This window comes from Scyliorhinus torazame, chromosome 9, assembly GCF_047496885.1.
Source record: "Scyliorhinus torazame isolate Kashiwa2021f chromosome 9, sScyTor2.1, whole genome shotgun sequence".
In the NCBI taxonomy this organism is placed as follows: Eukaryota; Metazoa; Chordata; class Chondrichthyes; order Carcharhiniformes; family Scyliorhinidae; genus Scyliorhinus; species Scyliorhinus torazame.
Window position 1 is genome coordinate 196,213,969 of NC_092715.1, and position 20,480 is coordinate 196,234,448.

The 20,480-nt window shown below is 50.0% G+C and overlaps 1 protein-coding gene and 1 long non-coding RNA gene across 2 annotated transcripts in view; one reads left to right on the forward strand and one right to left on the reverse strand.

Moving 5' to 3' along the window:
* The window catches only part of LOC140430054 (uncharacterized), a 58,772-nt gene extending 51,951 nt beyond the window's left edge, over window positions 1-6,821 (reverse strand). The window contains exon 1 of the long non-coding RNA XR_011949303.1: window positions 6,647-6,821. This is a non-coding gene — a long non-coding RNA (uncharacterized lncRNA). The remainder of the gene's footprint in view (window positions 1-6,646) is intronic.
* Window positions 1-20,480, forward strand: part of hacd4 (3-hydroxyacyl-CoA dehydratase 4) — a 237,277-nt gene that overhangs the window by 76,246 nt on the left and 140,551 nt on the right. The window lies entirely within an intron of this gene.

The window sequence follows — 20,480 nt, forward strand, 5'->3', positions numbered from 1 at the left end:
TTTCTGCTTTCAGGTAGTCATGAACTGCTGGCTGCTCTCACCATGTGACCTCAGGCCACAGAGTGAGAGGAGGATGGTAGCTCTGAAGGAAAAAACTTTACTCTCCCTAACACAGCCACCCGCTCAGATACTGGCACTGCATTAACATTAGAGGCTAGTTTAGAGTCAGGATCTGCATGTGGTAAGTCAGAGGGCATGAAGAACAGTGGGATGGGCCAGCATCTGTGTAATGCCCTATTAAGTGGGGCCACAGGTAAGCTTTATTTCACGGGCCTAGGATGAGGACTTTGTTAAGGCAGACTGCAGGAAACATAACAATGGTGTAGATAAAGACCATTGGCAGGTCTGCAAGACTGCCTGCAGTGGTTGGCGAGGAGAATGGAAGAGTTAGGTTCCACTGTCGGAGAGGGCATTGCATAGAACTGGCAGCCTATCATTTACATTATGGAAGTGGTGACCAGCTTCATGGCAGTACCGCTGGACTAGCCCATGCTGAGGGCTCTGTGAGCCACTATCTCTGCTATCTGCTTTACCCTGTCCACTGCACATGGAGCATCGCATCTTGTTCCTTTCTCCAGCTCTTCCTCATCTTCCTCTTCCTCTCAAGATGGCCTCTGGATTCCAGGAGATAAGGAGCTGACTCTCAGTTGTGAGGCTGTGGAGAACGCAGCACACTACCACAAACATGGACGCCTTCTCGTGGGCATCCTGCAGAGAAACCGGCAAATAATCTCTGTGGTAAAATCTCTGCTTGAAGAGGCCAACGCTTTGCTCCACGGTGTTGCGAGACATTCCTGGGCTTTCGTTTCTCTCACCTTATGTGGCGGAATGACAGAGAGAATCATGAACCAATAGTATTGGAGGTATCCCTTGTCACCGTACAGCCATCTTGCTGGCTGTCCTGAAGATGGTGGCAAATGCCAATTGTTGTAGGATCAAAGAATCCTGGGTGCTGCCAGGAGAGTGGGCATTCACAGAGCTGGGTTTCTTGGTATGGCCACACAGATTTTGCATGTTCTCAGGGTGGTAACTTGAATAATTGTGGTATTGGGCCATGTCGATATGGAGGGGCTTGCAGAGCTGAGCGTGTGCAGTCACTGGCAATCTGCACTTTCGGGAACTCCACTATCTTGACAGGGTGCTGAGGAAGGTGCGCTTTCAACATACTGTTCCTGTCAGAGGGAGAAGAGGATGATGTCCTCTCTCCTCCTCTATAACAACTCGGTTACCTCCTGGATACTTCTGTAGGTGGTGAACCTCGTCACGTTAATGATGTTCCCGGGCCCGCCCCCGATGAAGTGATCAGAAGGGGTGCAAACCTGATTTGCATCAACTTGAACACATTAAAATATACTTAGTGCGGTTAAAGTTGGAAGTTCAGACCTCATCGAACCTTCCTACCCAGCGGACGAGATGTCACACGGGCGCGAATTACTACCAGTTTTCAAAAATGGGAACCAGGCACCATGACCTCCAAGAGGGAGGACAGAAGTGAGACCCCTCTCTCCAACTAGTACCAGGGAGTCCAACAAGGGGACAGAGCCCGCTGCCCAATACCGGGGCAAATGGGGGGGACTCAGTGAGGGGCTCAGGATTGGGGGGGGAGGGGCGTGGATGGGCATCAGTCAGAGGTCTCCGGGATGGGGGTCATGGCTAGTGTGTGTTGGCCTGAAGCCTGCTGCCCGTGTCGTTTAAACATTTTTTAGAAGTGGGGTGGGTCGAGACGGGGGTATGCCGCTGTGGGGAACGGGCCGGGTGTGGGGTGTGGGCGCGTGGCTGGCCGAGGAGGGGTCATGGCTTGTCGGCGGGGGAGGGGGGCGGGTAGCCCCCTGATCTGGCTGATAACCTGGAATGTAAGGGGACTGAATGGGCCGGTTAAGCGGGCCCGCGTACCTGAAGGGGCTCAAGGCGGATGTGGTTATGCTCCAGGAGACACACCTGAAGGTGGCAGACCAGGTAAGACTGAGGAAAGGGTGGGTAGGTCAGGTGTTTCACTCGGGGCTAGATGCCAAAAATCGAGGGGTGGCGATCTTGGTGGGAAAGAAGGTGTTATTCGAGGCGTCGAGCATTGTGGCAGATAATGGCGGTAGGTACATAATGGTAAGTTGCAGGGAGAGAGGGTGGTACTGGTCAATGTGTATGCTCCGAACTGGGACGATGCGGGTTTTATGCGGCGGATGTTGGGTTGGATCCCAGACTTGGAAGTGGGGGGCCTGATAATGGGGGGAGACTTTAACACGGTGTTGGATCCTGCACTGGATCGCTCCAGGTCTAAGACGGGTAGGAAGCTGGCGGCAGCTAGAGTGTTGAGGGGATTTATGGACCAAATGGAGATTTGCAAGGCCGGGGGCTAGGGAATTTTCATTCTTCTCACATGTCCATAAAGCTTATTCTCGAATCGACTTTTTCATTTTGAGTAGGGCACTGATAGCGAGAGTAGAGGATACCGAGTATTCGGCAATAGCCATATTGGACCACACCCCGCATTGGGTGGACTTGGAGATGGGGGAGGAGAGGGACCAGCGCCCGTGTGGCGCTTGGAGGTGGGGCTGTTGGCGGACAAGGAGGTGAGAGAGCGGGTCCGAGGAAGTATAGAGAGGTACTTGGAGACCAACGACAACGGGGAGGTCCGAGTGGGGATGGTATGGCAGGCACTGAGGCGGTGGTGAGGGGAGAGCTGATCTCCATCACGGCCCACAAGGAGCGGAGGGAGCGGGGGGAGAGGGAGAGGCTGGTGGGGGAGATGGTGAGGGTAGACAGGAGGTATGCGGAAGAACCTGAGGAAGGATTGGTGAGGAAGAGGCGCAGCCTCCAGGCCGAATTCGACCTGGTGACCACCAGGAAGGCGGAGGTGCAGTGGAGGAAGGCCCAGGGGGTGGTCTACGAGTATGGGGAAAAGGCAAGCCGGATGCTGGCGCATCAGCTTCGGAAGCGGGACGCAGCTAGGGAGATCGGGGCAGTTAAGGACAGGGGAGGGAGCGTGGTGCGGAGTGGGGTTGGCATCAATGGGGTCTTCAGGGACTTCTACGAGGAATTGTACCGATCCGAGCCCCCACAGGAGAAGGGAGGGATGGGCTGTTTCCTGGACCAATTGAGGTTTCCAAAGGTGCAAGAGGTTCTGGTGGCGGAACTGGGGGCCCCGATTGGGCTGGAGGAGCTGATCAAAGGGATAGGAAGCATGCAGGCGGGGAAGGCACCGGGGCCGGACAGTTTCCCGGTCGAGTTCTATAAGAAATATATGGACCTGTTGGGCCCGCTGTTAGTTAGGACCTTCAATGAGGCAAGGGAGGGGGGGGCTTTACCCCCGACGATGTCCCGGGCACTGATCTCCTTGATCCTGAAGCGGGACAGGTAAGGGCGTTTGCCAGACGGCAGGTGGTGGAATTCCCACGGCTACTGCCACACACAGTACAGGACAAAGTGCTCTCGGGGGGGGGGGGGGGGGGGGAGTGGGGAAGATCTCGGAAACTTACCAGGTGATGCAGGAGGAGGAGGAGGCCTTGGTGGTGGAGTTGAAAAGTAAGTGGGAGGAGGAGTTGGGAGAGGAGATCGAAGAGGGGACGTGGGCAGATGCCCTAGGGAGGGTGAACTCTTCCTCTTCATGCGCGAGGCTCAGCCTCATACAGTTTAAGGTGCTGCACAGGGCACACATGACCGGGACAAGGATGAGCAGGTTCTTTGGGGGTGAGGACAGGTGTGTTAGGTGCTCAGGGAGCCCAGCAAATCACACCCATATGTTCTGGGCATGCCCAGCGCTGGAGGAATTTTGGAAGGGCGTAGCGAGGACGGTGTCGAGGGTGGTAGGATCCAGGGTCAAACCGGGCTGGGGGCTCGCAATATTTGGGGTGGCAGAGGAGCCGGGAGTGCAGGAGGCGAAAGAGGCTGGAATTCTGGCCTTTGCGTCCCTGGTAGCCCGGCGGAGGATTCTCCTTCAGTGGAAAGATGCAAGGCCCCCAACCGTGGAATCCTGGATCAGCGATATGGCAGGGTTCATTAAATTGGAGAGGGTGGAATTCGCCTTGAGAGGGTCGGTACAAGGGTTCTTTAGGCGGTGGCAACCGTTCTTAGACTTTCTGGCAGAACGATAGACATTGGTCAATGGCAGCAGCAGCTCGGGGGGTGGGGGGGGGGTTTACTTTATTTTTGTTTATGTTATTTACACTGGAAGTGTCTGAGGGGTTGTATCCACCTGTTGTCTTAAGTCGGGGTGTTAATGTTAATTTATTATTTCGGTACAGGGGGGGAGGGGTTTGGGGGTTTGCTTTTTTAGATTGTGTTTTGTACTTAACCCTGTTGGGTTCTTTTTTCTTTCTCATTTTGTTATTGATATTTTATGAAAACCTTTAATAATTTTTTTTTTTAATAAAAACATTTTTAGAGCACTGTGTTAGTCTGCTGCCTGTGTTGTTTGTAAAGTTGAATGAGTGCTGAGTTAGTCAGTGTAATGATATGTGTACAGACATGTAACTAAAGGGTTAATCACAACGCTTAGCTGTGACACTACCACTAGAGGGCACCACTAAACCACACGAAAAACTGAGCTCCCAAAGACTCTTGGTCTTTTTTCCACGCAGGAGTAGTTAGATAGCAGTCATGTAGCAGAGATAGGTCACAACCTAGCAACCACATGTAGTTCAGATACAGTTTGTACAGTTAGTTCTCATTACTTTATTTCTGGAGTTAGTTCAGTAGAGTGTCGAACTCATTTATTAGTTTTATCATCATTATTTAATAAATTAGTTTACTTTACATCAATGACTCGTGTATTCTTCATGATCATCTGCAACCAGTAACAACAGATATTACTTTAACCAAGTAATACAACATGCTCCCAAGAGTAGCAATATAATATAACAGTCAGCTGTTAGTGGCATGGGGTGCCTGTGAGTTCAAGGCTCATGAGGTTGGGGGAACACTGGAATGTGACTGAAGGAGGCAGACTAAAGGGGCTGGGTGGATGAGTCCTCGAAAGAGAAGGCAACACCTTGCCCAGCCTGGAGTGGTGGGGTGTTTGGGGCCCTTGGGATGGTGGGAGGTAATCATTAAAATTTGATGGCTGCCCAGGAGTCTTAAGTGTGGAGGCCTGAGCAATGATCTTGGGACAATGCAACCTGAGTAAGATGATGCCTATTAGTCTTACCTATCCATGATGCAGAAAGTAATTGTGCCCTCTAACATTCCTGAGACTTGTCAAACTATTTGGCCGTCGTGAGTTAACTCTTATTAATGTCAGCTGCCCACATTCTCAAAGTCAAGGACAGGGGTGAAAACTCATGGTTCACTGATAAATGCTTGGGTGCACAGGATTGAGAGAGACAGTGTCTGCACAAGTGCCAGATCCCAGCGCCTGCCACAGAGGATCCATTAGCCCTCCAGGTGGACAGGAGTGTCCAGTTGACCCTGCCCATGAGGAATGGGCAACCAATGAAGCCTCCTGTCAGAACTTCCTGTGATGAAGAGGTTAAGAGACGGGAGAACCATATAGGAGGTCAGAGGCAACCCTGAAGGGTTGAGGGCATTGACCTGGGCTGGTCAAGCAATGGAGATAGAAGGACTACCAGGACTTGATGGTCTGAGTTATGAGGAGAGGCTGGATAGGTGGGATTTTTTTCCCTGGAGCTTAGGAGGCTTAGGGGTGATCTTATAGAGGTCTATAAAATAATGTAAGAAGTCTTACAACACCAGGTTAAAGTCCAACAGGTTTGTTTCCAGGAACATACCTCTTCATTCACCTGAGGAAGGAGCAGCACTCCGAAAGCTAGTGATATCGAAACAAACCTGTTGGACTTTAACCTGGTGTTGTAAGACTTCTTACTGTGCTCACCCCAGTCCAACGCCGGCATCTCCACATTATAAAATAATGAGGAGCATAGATAAGGTAGATAGTCGACATCTTGTCCAAAAGTAGAGGAATCTAGAACTAGAGGGCATAGGTTTAAGGTGAGAGGAGAGAGATACGAAAGAGATCAGAGGGGAAATTTCTTAACACAGAGGATGGTGAACCTCTGGAACGGGCTACCAGAGGCAATGGTAGAGGCGGGTACAATTTTGTCTTTTAAAAAGCAGTTAGACAGTTACATGGGCAGGGTGGGTATAGAGGGATATGGGCCAAATGCAGGTAAGTGGGACTAGCTTAGTGACAGAAACTGGGCGGCATGGACCAGCTGGGCCGAAGGCCTGTTTCCATGCTGTAAACATCTGTGACTCTATGACACCTGAGATGTGAGTGAATGTTAGCCACTGGATAAGGTGTAAGACTGGCTGCTCCCAGGGCCAGGAGGACAAAGAGTGAGGGGAGGTACTGGAGGTAAACAGCTGCAACACTAACCTGTCTCTCTCTCTCTCAACCCTTGCATCTTACTGATCCAGATCTGTACGGAGCCAGTGGAGCTGGCAATTCTGCTAATTATAGCACTGGAGAACAGACTCCAGCAGCAATGAGCGGCACCCAGGGAACACCCAGCACAGGAGACCCTGGGGGCCACAGGACAGGCTGAAGGGCCGGAGGCAGCAGCAGCCGAACAGGGGGGATGAAGGCGAAGAAGGAGACTGAGGGTATACAGGACCCGAGAGGCCTTCATGCAGCAGTTGGACAACATGTGCTGCAGGGGACTCCGCCTCGCCAGTGAGACAGTACGATCAGTACCTGTGTCCGGGAAGTCCTTGTGCCTGCTGATCGAAAAATACGGGAGGTTGATGATGATTCACAGTGAGGAAAGCTCTGTGATGCTCTTCAGCTATTGCTTATGTCTGACTCCTGTCTGTTGCCAGCACGCTGACTCCCTGGCTCACGTGCAAGTGAGTTTCAGCCTGAGATTACTTTGTTGCATAGCACTAGAGGGGGATTAGGGAAGAGGATCAAGGGATCAAGGGCTCACTGATGAATGCCTGAGTCCTTTCAGGAAGTATATTATTTTCTCTTTGAGTGGGCCTAACCGTTTGCCTGAGCTTGAAGGTCTGTGATTAAAGCTGTGTCCCGATAGGGTGAAGCGCTATCCCACTGGGAGGAGGGTTAATGGCAGGGAGACCGTAAGGTTGTGAATAAGAGTGTTTAATGCAGTAACATATGCATTTGCGACATTTGATAAAGACCCCCAGCTATCTGTGCCTAACTTCACAAATGTACAATCTGGGTCCCTTTAATCATAGAATTTACAGTGTAGAAGGAGGCCATTCGGCCCATCGAGTCTGCACCGACGCTTAGAAAGTGCACTCCACTTAAGCCCATACCTCCGCCCTATCACCGTAACCCAGTAACCACACACTAAGGGCAATTTAGCATGGCCAATCCACCTAACCTGCACACCTTTGGACAATGGGAGAAAACCGGAGTACCCAGAGGAAACCCACGCAGACACAGGGAGAACGTGCAAACTCCACACAGACAGTGACCCAAGCCAGAATCGAACCTGGGACCCTGGAGCTGTGAAGCAACCATGCTAACCACTGTGCTACCGTGCCGCCCACTGTGCTTCCTTAGCCTTGCAAACCCTCCCACTACATCTCACTGTATTTCCAGGACACACATCAGAAGTGGAGGTGGCCTGCTGCCTTCCATGCCCTGTTGCCTGAGATGCCCTTGGCGGGCATCCTCAGGAGGGTCAGGACTTGTAGAGCCCCAGACTCTCGGGAGGCACTGGTGTTGCCATATCAGACCGGCCGACCTTCGCGACCAATGCCGGCCGAACTTTGTGACCCATGCTGGTCGACCCACCATTTTCACTTACTTTTAGTGTGACAGATGACCTGCTTGATCCTCACGATCTCACTTGCTTTGTTATTCAATGGTACATTTCTGATAATGTCATCTGTTGTTCTTCATGGGTTGCCCAGGAGTTCACACCAGCACTGCTGGCAGCTGCAAAATGGAGGAATCTCTCTCGCACCTAGAACACGTGATGTCAGCGCACGGGTGCATGACGTGCTCTCTACCGCCGCTCTTGGTCGTTTTCTGAAAAAATACTGGCCTGGACAGCGAGCTGATGTCAGGAGGAGGCTGTCCACCCTGCTGGCCTCCGGGCCTGCGCACTGCTTGATCCGGCACACATGCGCGGGGTGGCCGGCAATCTCCAAAGTACGTTGCGGCCGGCCTTTTTAAATGCTGGTCACGGCAGTCTGGCTTTCATCCCACGATCAGGAACGTCGTGACCGAGCACCGCGACCCCCCCCCCCCCCCCCCCCCCCACAAAACCTGCTTGTGACCCACCCACGGGTCGCGACCCTGAGTTTGAAAACCAACATTCCAAGGCACAGTCCTGTGCATTAAGGTCCTCCACACTGTTATTTTACTATAACTGAAATTAATTTATGTTGCAACAGCAGAATCTGGAAAATCACTTGTCAACAACATACAATCGCAGCACGTACTTTGAGGTAAGCAATCCTGCCAGTGTTTATAGTCAGTGCTGCTCTCTGCTGGCAGCATTGCAGATGGGTCCACAGAGCCCTCATACACTCACGGCCTAAACAGCTTGGGTTCATTTCTCTGGGGTTTCCACTGATATTCCTCAAGGTTACAGTGAACAATCTGGAGAATTCCTCTCCCCCTGGATGTTTGGGCAGTCATCCATATGTGACAGTGAGGAAATAGAAATCTCTCTTAGATCTAGTCACGTGTGAGTTACTTGTACTTATTCCAATCTGTGAAACACAACCTAATTAAAATTTTGTGGCTGTAACATACCAACATAGAAAATAGGAACTGGAGTAGACCAAACATCCTGGGCTGGGTTCTCCAGAAATGGGGCTATGTCCCCACACCAGCGTCAAAACGCTGGTGTTTCACTCTGGACTTTCCTCTAGAAATCGTGTTCAGCGCTGAGGCTCGGAGCATCCAGCCCCCTATTCTGCTCGCTGAGCTGGCAATAGCATCATGGGAATAAAAGGATGCAGAGATCATAGAACAGAATCATAGAATTTAGAGTGTCGAAGGAGGCCATTCGGCCCATCGGGTCTGCACCGGCCCTTGGAAAGAGCACCCTGCTTAAGCCCACACCTCCACCTTATCCCCGTAACCCAGTAACCCCACCGAACCTTTTTGGACACGAAGGGCAATTTAGCTTGGCCAATCCACCTAACCTGTGTGAGATGGCGGGCGGGATTCTCCGATTCCCGACACCGAATTCTCATTCAGCGACGGGGCGGAGAATCCCCGATGACGGCAAAATCGGGGGTGGCGCCGCTTTCATGATGCTCCGCTCCCTGAAAAGCGGTGCCGCACGCCGTATCCACGGCTCCATACGTTGCCTGAGGCCTGCCCCATGATGCTACGTTCTCTATGGCGTCGCATGTTGTCTCACCCGTCGGAAACTCAGCGTGGCGGCTGCGGACTCAGTCCAGCGCTGCCACAGTTGGGGGACGGCCGATCCACGGACAGGGGTGAACAGATTCGGGTATGGGGGTACTGTAGAGAGGCGGTTCAGGGTGCGCGAGCCGGCCGAAGGGGGGGGGACTATTTTGCAGGCTGGGTCCGCGAATGGCCACCGCCATGTTGCATGGTGCGGCCGCTGCAGGCCGCCGCTGTGCATATGGGCAGCCACGGACCCGGCAATTCTCCAGGTGTGCGTGGGTTTCCTCCGGGTGCTCCGGTTTCCTCCCACAGTCCAAAGATGTGCAGGTTAGGTGGGTTGGCCATGATAAATTGCCCTTAGTGTCCAAAATTGCCCTTAGTGTTGGGTGGGGTTACTGGGTTATGGGATAGGGTGGAGGTGTTAACCTTGGGTAGGGTGCTCTTTCCAAGAGCCAGTGCAGACTCGATGGGCCGAATGGCCTCCTTCTGCACTGTAAATTCTATGATAATCTATGATAATCTATGAATTAATCTAACCACTTCCTCTCAAAACCACCTCACCCATTATCGTCCCCATCCCCCCACCATTCACACATCCCAGGTCCATCGAAACCTGTCCACGCAGGTTCCAATGACCGCGGGCCCGCCAAGCACCTCGCTCCCGTTCACTAGCAAACGTTTGCGAGCGAGGTGGCCCTTGCCAGAGCCCTCTAAGCTTACAAAAAATAAACAAAAACAAAAAAGAGAAAGGAGAATAGAAAAAAGCCAATAGAAAAAAGATTAACACAAACAAAGTCCAAACTCATTTCAGTCCCAGTCTTTCAGCTTTCACGAATACCTCCCCCTCCTCTGTGGTCCCAAACCAGAAGTCCTTGGACCTGTGTGTGACCCTCAGCTTTGCAGGTAGACCAGCCCAAACCTCACAATGCTGTTATACAATACCGCTTTCGCCCGACCAAAGGCTGCCTGCCTTCTCGCAGTTCTGCCGTGAGATCCTGGTATATCTTTATGCCAACGCCTCCCCATCTCACCTCTCGATTCAGCTTTGCCAGTCTCAGCACCTTTTCCTTCTCCTGGTAACTATGAAGGCAGACTACCACAGCTCTTGGTGGTTCATTCGCCTTTGGCTTCAGCCGGAGTGACTGGTGAGCCCTATCCAACTCGTAGAGGGAGGGGTGCTCCTCCTCCCCATCAACGTGGCAAACATCTACACAAAGTACTCTGTCGGCTTCCGGCCCTCCAGCCTCTCAGGCAGTCCGACAATTCTTAGATTCTGCCTTTGTGACCTGTTCTCCAGGTCCTCCACTTTGGCTCTCACTCCTTTGTTACATTCCGCCACCTTCCGCAGCTCTTCTCGCATAGAGATGAACTGGTCGCTCTGCTGCGACAATGCCTCCTCCACTCCCTTCAACACCTCCCCTTGCTCCCACACCTCCATTGACGTCTTTGTCAAAGCCTCCTTCACCCTTGAGCGAAGTCACCATCTCCTTGCGATGCTTGCCAAAGTGCTTATAAAACAACCACTCAAACTCTCCCACCATCACTTCGACCAGCTTATCCACCTTAATGGGCACGGCCGCATCAACAAGCCTGCAACCGCCATCTTTCCTCCTACTGGACTCCCCACTGAACCTGCTGGCGGACTTTCGCTCGCCCCCTTTTTCCCCTGATTCTCTTTCTGGATTTGCGACATTCCTTGATTGCTTTACTTGATTCCCACAAGTAATCATACCAAATTCTCCCCAAAAACTGCAAAGGGCCAAAAATCAAAACCGCTAGCAGGAGCCAACAATATGTGGCCTCCACCTACATGTCCCCACTGGAAGTCCCACCACCCTGTCCTTCAGCGAAGACGATGGTACCAGGGGAAATGAAGGAAGCTCCTTGCCTAAAACAAAATCACGCACCCGAATACATTCTCCTCAGGAGCTGAAACTTCTCTAACTACTCACCTTGACCGGCGAACCTACTCTCCAGAAACATGTCCCGAAACCTCTCCATTCCCTCCCTCTCCCATGCCCTGAACAATGAATCTAAGCCAGATGGCACAAACCTATCATTCCTGTAAATTGGAATCAGCAATGACATGGAACCCAGTTTAAAATGTTGCCTAAATCAATTCCAAAGTGGCTATCACCACTGGGCTCAAAGAGAATCTAGTAACGGAAATCGGGAGTGGTGCAGAAACCAGGGTTTTCGGACTCCACCCTTTGCATAAAACCTCTTCCATTCACCCCCATATCGAGTCTGAATGCTTGAACCACCCTGCACCTTATCAATATTTGCCAGCCAGTAGTAAGGCAACAGATTAGGTAGCGCCAACCTAATCCTGCAAAAGAAAGCCTTGGGAAGAAATATGGGGAGACACTGGAACAAAAACAAAAACAAAAACCTCGGGAGAATATTCATCTTCACCATCTGTACACTTCCCGCCAAAGTCAAAGGGGGGACGTCCTAACTTTTCTAATCAGCCATCACTCCATCCACCAGACTAGGAAAGTAAAGTTTATGGAGCATGGCCCAGTCATGGGCCACGCGGATACCCAGAAGCTAGTCTTGGACGGATGAAATGGCAGCCTCCTCAGAACAGCTCCCCTCCCTGGGAGGTTCACCGGAAAATATTCACTCTTGCCCAGATTCAGCCTGTATCCCAAAAAGGAGCCAAACTTCTTGACCAACTCCATTATATCCCCCACATTGGAGAGTGGGTCCATGATATATAGTAATGAATCATCCACATGTAAGGACACTTTGTGCACCCTCCCTCCACACTCAAACCCCCTCCATGGCAGATTACCTCAAAGCAATGGCCAGCAGCTCAATCGCAACAAAAGCAGAGACAACGGCACGGTGGTACAATGGTTAGCACTGCTGCCTAACAGCGCCAGGGACCCAGGTTCAATTCCAGCCTTGGGTGATTTCTGTTTTGAGTTTGCACATTCTCCTCGTGTCAGCCTGGGTTTCCTCCGGGTGCTCCGGTTTCCTTCCACAGTCCAAATATGTGTAAGTGAGGTGGATTGGCCATGCTAAATTGCCCCTTAGTTTCCAAAAGGTTCGGTGGGGTTACTGGGTTACAGATTTAGGGTGGGGGTGCCGGCCTAGGTACGGTGCTCTTTCAGAGGGTCGGTGTAGATTCAATGGGCCGAATGGCCTCCTTCTGCACTATAGTGATTCTATGATTCTATGAATGGACACCCCTGCCTTGTACCCCTGTTCAGTTGAAAAAAAACCCGAGCTCAGGACATTAGTAAGCACAATCGCTGTGAAGCCTTGTACAAAAGCCTAATCCATGAAATAAATTTTGGCCCAAAGCCAAACAGCCCAAGGATTTCAAAAAGGTTCCCCCACTCAACCCTATTGAACTCCTTCTGCGCGTCCATCAAAATAATCACCTCTGGCTCGATTCCTAAGGAAGGCAGCAACGCAACATTTAACAACTTCTTAATATTGGCCGACAAGTGTTGGCCCTGAACAAATCCAGTCTGCTCCTCCGTGATCACCCCAGCTAGGCAGGGCTCCAATCACATTGCTAACAGTTTAGGCAACAACTTAGCATCAGCATTTAACAACAAAATAGGCTGATACGACCTACATTCCATGGGATCCTTGTCCTTCTTCAGGATCAAGGAGATTGATGCCTGTGCCCCACAGGACATGGAATCTTAAACATATCCAGCAAAAGTGGGACCAACTGACCAGCAAACTTTGTAAAGTTCACTTGGAAACCCATCCAGACCCGGTGCTTTACCCATCTGCAATGACCGAATACAACTCAAAATCGCCTCCAGCTCTTTCAACATCTCCAACTTCTGCCTTCTCTACCTGCTCCACCTCCAGGAAGGTCAACCCATCTAAAAATTGCTTCATTAATGAACCCTCCTCCAGGGGCTCTGACTCATACAACCCACGATAGAAGGCCTCAAACACCTCATTAACCGTCTCTGGGGCAGAAACCAACCCATCACCCGAGTCCCTGACCTGCACTATCTCCCCAAAGGCAGCCTGCTACCTCAGTTGGTGAGCCAACAGACGACTGGCCTTCTCCCCAATACTGATAATATATCCCCCTCGAGCATCGCAGTTGGCTCACTGCCTTACCCGTTGACAGCAACTCGATACCTGTTTGCAATTTTTTTCTGTCCAGCAATAACTCCGGTGTTGGGGCGCTCGTATACTGGCAGTCCACCTCAAGAATGGCACCCACCAGTCTCTGCCTCTCCACCTTCCCAGATTTATCCAAATGGCCTTATACGAGATTATCTCCCCCTTAATAACTGCCTTCAGGGATTCCTAGAACACAGAAGGCAGACCACCTCATCCCTGTTGAACTCCACACACTCCCCAATGGCAGAGGATACACACTCGCAAAATCCCTTGTCCACGAGCAAAGCTGTGTTCAATCTCTACTGGGGTTGTTCAGAACAGCCCGGCTCCAACATCAAGTCCACAAAATGCGGAACATGATCCGGGATAACGATCGCCGAGTACCCCGCTCGCCTCACCCTGGGTGAAGTGACTACCCACCATGAAGAAGTCAATCCAGGAGTAAACCCCATGGATGTGGGGGGGGGAGAAAGGAAACTCCTTATCCCTCGGAAACTTAAACCTCCACGGGTCTTCCCCCTCCCCCTTCCCCATCTGTTTCATGAACACCAATAAGTCCTTTGCCACCCCAGATGGACTCAAAGACTTGGGACTCGACCTATCCAACCTAGGATCCAAAACACAATTGAGATCCCCCCCCCCCCCCCTCCCATTATTAACTGATGTGAATCAAGGTCTGAAGTAGACGCCAGCACCTTATCAATGAATGCCGTGACATCCTACTTTGGTGCAGACACATTGACCAACACCAGCAGCGTGACCTCCAATGACCCACAGATGATTACGTACCTCCCACATGGGTCTGCCAATAAACTAACCACAGAAAAAGCCACCTTCTTATTAAACACCACATTGGTCCCTGACGCCTCACAATCAAAACCCGAGTGATATACCTGCCACATCCATCCCTTCCGCAACCTTTTTTGATCTTTGATTTTCAAATGGGTCTCCTGTAGGAAAACAACATCTGCCTTCAAACTTCTCAGGTGCACAAACACCCGAGACCTTTTTACTGGGCCGTTTAACCCCCCTTACATTCCAAGTCATCAACCGGACCGGGGCCCTCTCCACTCCACCCTGAAAACCAAACAAAAAACCAACAGAAGAACAAAAGCCCCCCTCCCTGTCCCCAAACTCAAACCACACAGAAACAAAAAGCCAAAAAGCACAAAAAACCACGCCCAAGGTAACCAGCTGCAGACATCTCCTCGTCTCTGCTCTCGCCAACTAGCCAGGGTGGCCCCTGCACAGGGTAGAAATCAAAGTCAACGAAACAGTATATCAACAATCAGCCCCCTTGCCCAAACCGAACTTTAGTACAGAACAGTAGAGGAAAATCAACACCTAACCTCCCATCCCCCCCAAAAATCCAACAGTGCAATATACAAACTCCAACTTTGCCCAGAAAGGCCACCCAACAGCAAGCCCAGGCACATCCCCAAGCGCCCGTTTCCCCTCCCCCCCCCCCTCCCCCCCCCCCCCCCCCCCCCCCCCCCCCCCACCCCGCTCCAACTTTCTGAACATGTTGAACACATAGTTTGAGGAGATTGAGCTCTCCCGGCCCTCCGGCAGCCCAACGACTCTTAAGCTTTGCCGTCTGAAGCAGTCCTCCAGATCGTCAACTTTGGCACTCCAATCTCCTCGGCCAGCAACGCCATCTCTGCCTCCAGGGACACAGTCTGATCACTCTGGTCAGAGAGCGCCACCTCCACCTTCTATATCATTGCCCCTTGTACCTCTATCCGCAGGTCCATCTTGTTCATGGCGAGTTGGGGCCAAACCCCCCGTCATTGCCTCTCCAGATCCTCAGCGACCACCTGCTGCTGCTTTTTAAAATCTTTGGTCAAGGAGCTAAATAACTGAGGGGCGAATGACACAGCAGAAGCCGCTGCCATTTACCCACCTTCTGAGACTCGAGGAAATTCTGTGCCTGACGACAATCGCTTGCCGGGCCTCTGCCTTGTGTTACATTTACCAGGCATTATTTGTACGAGGCGATATTTTTCCATCGCATGACACCAATTTTCTCCAAAACATCACCCTGAAACCGGGCAAAAAGGGTCAAACACAAAGTCCCCTGGCAGGAGCCACCGCATGTGCGACTGCTCACCACATAGCCGCTACCAGAAATCCAGCAGTTGATTTCTTCATTCCTGCTGGAATTCCCCAGTCATTGCTATTTGCTTTTCCTGCTGGCAGCTCATCCCAGCCAACGGATTTTGCGGCGGCGTAGGGTGGTTACAATGGGAAATCCCATTGACAAGCGGCAGGAAGATAGAATCACGATGAGGCAGATATCAATGTATTAATCTTAATGAAAAAGCCATGATGTGGTGATGCCGGTGTTGGACTGGGGTGAGCACAGTAAGAAGTCTTGCAACACCAGGTTAAAGTCCAACAGGTTTGTTTCAAATCACGAGCTTTCGGAGCGCTGCCCCTTCCTCAGGTGAATGATAACAACACCTGAGGAAGGAGCAGTGCTCCGAAAGCTAGTGATTTGAAACAAACCTGTTGGACTTTAACCTGGTGTTGTAAGACTTCTTATTAATGAAAAAGGATTTGGGCAGGAAAATGGGAGGTATTGAAAGAAAAAGAAAACTCTCGGGAGGGTGTTCATTTTTATTGTTTGAATTCTACCCGTCAAAGATAAAGGAAGTTTGTTTTGACATTGTTTATCAGGCTTGAAGAGCCTCCCACAATGTGGAAAGGTGATTGAGTCAGATTATTTCTTTTGATGTAGTCCTCATTAGAGGAGGACAGGCGCTCGCAAAATAGTTGATCGGCCAGCAAAGTAGTATCCAACCTCCCAGGTGGGTGTTGGGTGGGTCCGGATTCCACCAATTGATCAACAAAAGTGTGGGCATGGTCAGAAACTATAACTGCTGTGTTCTCAGCCGCCACTACCGATGGGAAGAGAGCACTATCTAGAATGAAAAAGTCAAAACGGGAGAACGCATGGTGAAGGTGAGAAAACAAGGACACATCTGACATGTGAATGTCCCTTTAAGAAAAGTGTGCCTTATCAAATGGCTTCGGTGATGTCATTGTGTGGGTGGAGCTAGGCTATGGCTCAGGTTTTTACTTTCGTTTTTGAGCTGGTAGCTGTTTGTGGCTCTGTGTTTTACTTTTTGGTTTAGCCAGTTGGAAGCTGGATTCAGACATAGAAGGTTTATTTTGGTCTCTCTCTCTCTGTATGTTAAAAGGTGCTCAGATCACTTGATAATTTAAAAGTGATACCTGTTTTCTGTAAAGAATTCAAACCTACTGTTTTGTTAAAAGGGTTTTTCTGGTCTTGGATTGTTTTCAAATTGAGACAATTGAAAGGGAAGTTATTGAGGGTTATATGTATAGAGAGAACTGTAGCTGTGTGGGGGATGTATGTTTGCAGTTGATAAAAATGCTTATTGTGTGTGTTTATAAAATATTAACTGAATTTGTAGAAAAAAATATGTTTTGTTTAAAAGTGTTTTAGGCTTCTGTTGAATAACACCTGAAAGGTAGGCCCTTATGCTCCTCATAACCAAAATCTATAAACAGTTGTGGGTCAGGTGAACTCCATGGTGTTCTCTAAACCCTGGCCCAGAACACATCCTTGTCGTTCGGGTGCAAAAACCGCCAGGGGTCTACCCCTCCCCCACCCAACTCATCTATGCTATGAAAGATGGCCAGCCCCTGGCCACCCCAGACCGGACCAAAGATTTGGGTTTAGAGTGATCCAATTTAGGGTCCAGAACACAGGTTGTGAGGGAAGCCAACAAAGAGTTAATGAAATTCATATCATCCCAGTTAGGAGCATAGACGTTGATCAGAACGACTAGGGTATTTGACAAGAGAGCAGCAAATAATTATAGATCGACCACTGGAGTCAGCCACAATCTGGGATGAGGCAAATTGGACCTACTATTGAAACTATAGTGAAAAACTTGCCCAACCCATCCTTTGCATAGCCTGGTTTGATCTTTAATACGTAAATGGGTTTCCAGCAACAACAAAAAAAGATCAGAGTTTGGGCTCTTAAGATGAGTGAATGCTCTCGACCGTTTTACAGGGCCATTCAAATCCCTAACATTCCAGGTAATCAGTCTGATTGGAGATATCCCACCACCCCTCAAACCGGAGTCAACCATTCCCAAGGAGAGATATTAAACAAGGGTCACAGCTAAGACAAAGCACGAAGATCCACCCAAGGTGGCCACTGAGCCAAGTCAGATGACTCGACAAAGAGAGACCAGCAAACACCTTCAGCAAATTCAAACTTACGTTAAAACCCATCTCACACCTCCCTCCCCCAACCAAGGGCACCATCGCCAATGGAAGGATGGCAAACAACTTAACCTAAAACCTACAAATAACAAAACTAAACACAAACTCTAAGCTCATTTTAAAAACTATTGTTATGAGCTGTAAAATACCCTTTTAATACCACTCCCATTAACTAACATACCTTGTTAGCAGGGAGACCCCTAACTGGGGAGTAAAAGCTTACTTTTTAAAAAAAATTTGAGTTCATTTTTTCCAATTAAGGGGCAATTTAGCATGGCCAATCCACCTACCCTGCACATCTTTTTGGTTTGTGGGGGCAAAACCCACGCAACCACAGGGAGAATGTGCAAACTCCACACGGACAGTGACCCAGAGCCGGGATCGAACCTGGTACCTCAGCACCGGGAGGCAGCAGTGCTAAACGCTGTGCCACCGTGCTGTCCAAGTATAAGCTTACTTAACTTGCAACACCAAGAATTGCACCAAATGATAATAACAAAAGGAGAAAAGAAAACATAGGTTATTGCAAGGAACGAACAGTAGGAATCTCTCACATAACGAAGGACATTAAGAGTACACCCAAACAACAGACATGAAAAGAAATTAAATGCAAAGTATCCATACACGGAGCCATATAACCGATTAAATAAAGCACACATTGTGGGAGCAATTGAATGGCCACGTTGTGCCTGTAAAACAGCGTGTCATGGCACAACATGGCCGATATAAGCTGGGAGACCACACTCCCGGGATCTACCGGGCTCGCAATGCCTTGCGAGATCTAATGCAATACTGTGAGACGCTGCAATGTAAACCCCGCACATTTTGGACGGGATCACTTTTTGGACATTCTGCATATTAGAGCGAGACAGCTAGTCTCACTTCAATATGCAGTTTCCTGAAGCACCTGAGGCGTTGGGATCTATCCCCTTTGCCTTGGGGATGTTGGATGAGGGCTGTTCAGCACTGGCCTCCACAAAGGGGGGGGGGGCCAGATGGAATGGCACTTGTGGGGGTCTACCAGGTGATTGGAGGCTTCCGGGTGGCCAGCCTCTAGCCAGGCTGGCATTGCTGGTGCCACCCTGGCACTTCCCACCTGGGTATCCAGGCATGCCACCCAGGTGCCAGCCTGGCATTGCAAAGGGTGTCCAGGTGGCACTGTCAGGCTGGCAGGGGCACAGCCAGGGTGTCAGCTGGCAGTGCCAAGGTGCCAGGTTGGCATTTTTTGACCTGGCCCAGGGTGCCCTGCCCATGTGAGGTGAGGTACAGGGGGCGGTGAGAGCCCTCTTATAGGTGAGTTGGGTCTTTGGAGGGGTTCCAGGGGTTGTGTCGGGGGGTCGAGAGATTGTGGCGGCATTTAAAAATGGCATCCCGATCTCTTCTTGCACTGAGGAGCTCTGCTTGTTGGAGTTCCTCAGTTCAGGAAATGACGTTAAGTGTGGCCTCATGAGGGTGTTCCCCACCAGTACCCAAAAGAGCAATAGAGTGCCGTTAGATAGCGGGGTCATTCCCGGTGCGGACATTGATTTTTTTTTGGTTAGATCTCGGCCCGTCTTCTGAACCTATTCTCCAGGTAATTCAGTTTAGTGTTAATGTTCTGTTATATTTGATCACAGAAGCAAGGTCGGACTCCAAGGAGGTGATCCTATCACTATGGTCAGACAATCCAGTCTCCATGCCTTTGACTGTGGCTGCATGAGTTTTGATGGTCTTGCTGGTGGTCTCGAGAACTGTACGGGTGGGGGCCAAGGCCTCCTCAATTAATCTTTTAAAATCCGCTGACAAGCTTTGCCGATATTTTTCGAACTCAATCGGCAAGACTTTGGTGAGTGCTTCGGCTGTTAGTGGCGTGGTTGGAGAAGAAGTTGCCTCCGCAATCTTGCCTCGAGTTGATTCCTGAGAGGTTTCAGAGTCTGTCGACTGTATTTGGGCCAATTCATTTCTGGCTTTCCCCCCCTTGGGCATCGCAGAGATGAGAGAAATGTACCCAACCAAATTCCAGGATTTTTCCCAAAAACCCTTGGTGCCGGAAAAGTTTGGTTTTGCAGCGGGAGGCACCTTGTGCGCGTCTTCTCCTCACATCACACCACCGCAATTCTCCCATTAATTTCAAACCTAACAAAAGTAAAGAGTGAGACTAGGAAACGTGTTTCCAACAAGAATTTGATCTATTATTCAATGGGAATCAGCGGGGCGACAATCAGGCATGGTGCAAAATTAGCTGCCGATTTGCTACCACAAAGATCAATTTCACCCTGATTCTTTTTTTTTTAATTCTTAAAATTACACTTTATTTTTTAAAAACTCAAACTGATTTAATTAACTATATCTGTGAGCAGAACATCTATATATTAGTGGGAGGTTTTTCTTTCTGTTTTGACACTGATGGGAAGTATTTTTAACATTTGTTCTTTGTATTTAGTATTTGCGAGGATGGGTTAAAATATGTTCTCTTGGATGTTTACGATTGGTGCATTATTGACAAAAGGATGTGACTTTGTTTCTGACTGCTCTGTCTAAAAGAAATACATCAAAGAATACAGCACAGGACTTGGCCCTTTGGCCCTCCAAGCCTGTAGAGGTCATGATACCAACCTTGGCCAAAACCCTCAGCACTTCCTCGTGCCGTATCCCGCTGTTCCCATTCTATCCATGTGCTTGTCAAGATGCCTTCTGAACGCCTTTAATGTATATGCTTCCACAACACGTTCCAGGCACTCACCACCCTCTGCGTAAAAAAACCTGCCTCGCACATCTCCTCTAACCCTTACCCCACGGACCTTAAAACCTATGTCACCTGGTAACTGGCCCCTCCACCCTGAGA